The 2,524-nt window shown below is 39.3% G+C and overlaps 1 long non-coding RNA gene across 1 annotated transcript in view; it reads right to left on the bottom strand.

Moving 5' to 3' along the window:
- LOC106941543 (uncharacterized) overlaps positions 1-714 on the bottom strand; it is an 8,674-nt gene extending 7,960 nt beyond the window's left edge. Inside the window, exon 1 of the long non-coding RNA XR_001423395.1 lies at positions 456-714. This is a non-coding gene — a long non-coding RNA (uncharacterized LOC106941543). The remainder of the gene's footprint in view (positions 1-455) is intronic.
- Between the last annotated feature and the right edge of the window lie 1,810 nt (positions 715-2,524).

The raw sequence follows: 2,524 nt of genomic DNA on the forward strand, positions 1-2,524 counted from the left end.
GCAAAAAATGGTGATAATCAAACTTTATTGAAGTTTCACAAATCAGAAAAGAGTTTAACAAATCACAAACATGGTTTTATTCATTCAGCTCGAAGCGGAGAATAATCCAGTTCAAGTTTCAAGTCTCTAGGTGTAGTTTTTATACTAGAGTCAATTAAAGATACGGAAGGTAGTGAAAAATTAAGTGGAATCGCCCTTTAGCTTTTGGAAGCTAGAAATAGAAACCAACTTCAGCTTCATCAACCTAACAGTGTCTGTCAAGTCTCCCGTTTTGGCGGAGAAAATACCAGTTTTTACCATCCTCCCGTTTTAATATCCTCCTGTAAATATTCCGCGTTATCCAACACCCCTCCACACTTGCCCCTACTCTGACAGTAGCACCGGACGGCGACATTTCCCATTTTCTCAAGTGCAAAACATGACACGTCTGGGAAAAATGTGAAGGTGTTTCGTACCTATCCGGTGGAAGATGATCTTCGGTATCCGGGTAAAATCCATCAGTCCGCGCTGATCCTCCATCTCTTCCTCGATCTTAACGTTGATTTCTGTCTGATCCTCCATCTCTTCCTCGGACTCGATGTTGATTTATTCCAACTCTGTGAATGTTTCTTCAACGGGAGTTACCTGCTCGTTTATAAACTCTCCCTGAGGCTGAACTCCAGCTCCAGCTCTAAAACTACAACACAAGTTTACTGAACACACGCAAATATTTCCCTAAGACCGTAAACCCGTCTTCCAACGAACCTCTAAGGAAACAAAGGCCCTCTCACAGGAGTCGCCCTCCCTCTCCATGTTCATATTTGAGTGGGCAGTGTGGCCCACATTCTCCAAACCCGCCCTTCGCCCAGCCCATTTCGGTCCTATTTCAAGAAAGCTCTCGCTGCAGCAAACAGAAAGGGGCGGGGGGACGGGCCACTGTCAGTCTCATACCGTATTTTGAAATGGGACCATTGCAATCCGGAAGTGAAGGAGGCGCTATTTCCTATACTTTCATTTTTATTTTCTTTTGAAATCTGTGATATATTTTCACCTTTAGGAAGGAGTTTCGCTCTCAGAATGTTTTTGAACTTCTCTCTTTTATTTACTTCACAGCAGCTCACAGTTTGTAGCTTTCGGTGTACTTCTAAATCTGCTCCTTAGTCGCATCTTTTCGGGCTTGTCACTGCCTCTAGTGGCATGGGGCTGGTAGCACAACTAATCTAATTACATTACTAAATCAGAATACCACAAAGTCTTTATTACTTATTATTGATTCTTGCATTACTGGAACAGTAAAAGATAAATCCCCTCACAAAAGAACATACCTTTTCATTTTCTTAAGTAGAGCTAATTAAGTGAGATAAACAAGAACTGAAAATGATTTCAGTTTCACTGGATGGCCAACTTGTCAAAACTGTGGCAAATTTTAAATACCTTGAGTCGTTCCTGGACAGTCAGCTTAACTTTCCTGAAAACACTGACTATATTTTTAAGAACCGTTCTCAAACACTCTACCTTTTAAGAAGAACTTGGGGTTACCCAACTTGAGGTTGTTTACAACCTCTAGTTTGGTAGAGGTGAGGTTGTTGAGTTAAAATGTTAAAACTAAACATTTTAACTCGAGTTTTAACTTTTCATCTCCTCGGCTGGTTTGGCCACATGAGCTGTAGACAACTCTATCTTGTTATGGAAATGTCATTATCAAAGAATGAGAAGCTGTTTCGATAATAAGAGAAAGATTAATCTTTGTCTTTAAGTTTCTTTATTCAAAGGCAAAGGCGTTAGAAGACCCTTATCACTGAGTGCAGTCAGGAGAAGAGCCCAGAACGACACACATCACATAGTTATATAGTCACAGGAAAACAAAGACCCTCCCAAGGTCTGATGTTATCTCTACTGCCAGATGGACCACAGAGACATCCTGACCCCCAACTCATGAACCATCCCTCACCTCTTGGAGGGATGATTTTATGGCAGGATAAGGATGTCAGGAGGAACTTCTAACACTTCTTTGTCAGTTAGTCATGGGTTCAGGTCAAACAGGATACAAACTACATTTCACACATCAGTCCTTTAAGACAATTATCAGATCAAGCATTTTACCCAAGATGTCTTCAGGTCTCTTCTGCTATCACAGCTGTAGAAACATCTAAAAATTATCTGCAAACTTATTTAATGGAAAAAGACATCTTACAGAAATACAAAATACAGCAGATATAATCTGTAAATAAATGGTAAAGAGTATCATCAGTTCCATCAAGAATGAAATAAGACTGAAAACGAAATTTTCTATTACAATCTCAACTGTTTGCTGAAAGAACATGAAAGACAGCAAGAAATACTTTAGCAGAGAATATCCGTCCTTTTTATTCATCAGTTTGAACCTCTGAGCTCATGAAGGTGTTACTGTGTTCCTATGGCAACTAAGAACATCTATTAGACATAATTTATTAACAGTGCAATAATTAATCTTAACCAAACTAAATAATATTTACCTATAGCGTGCTAAGTGTTTTGCTCTATTCACAAATTGTTGATAATCAAT

Source organism: Poecilia latipinna, unplaced genomic scaffold (genome assembly GCF_001443285.1).
Source record: "Poecilia latipinna isolate Pla-1442-1.1 unplaced genomic scaffold, P_latipinna-1.0 Scaffold3737, whole genome shotgun sequence".
Classification (NCBI taxonomy): Eukaryota; Metazoa; Chordata; class Actinopteri; order Cyprinodontiformes; family Poeciliidae; genus Poecilia; species Poecilia latipinna.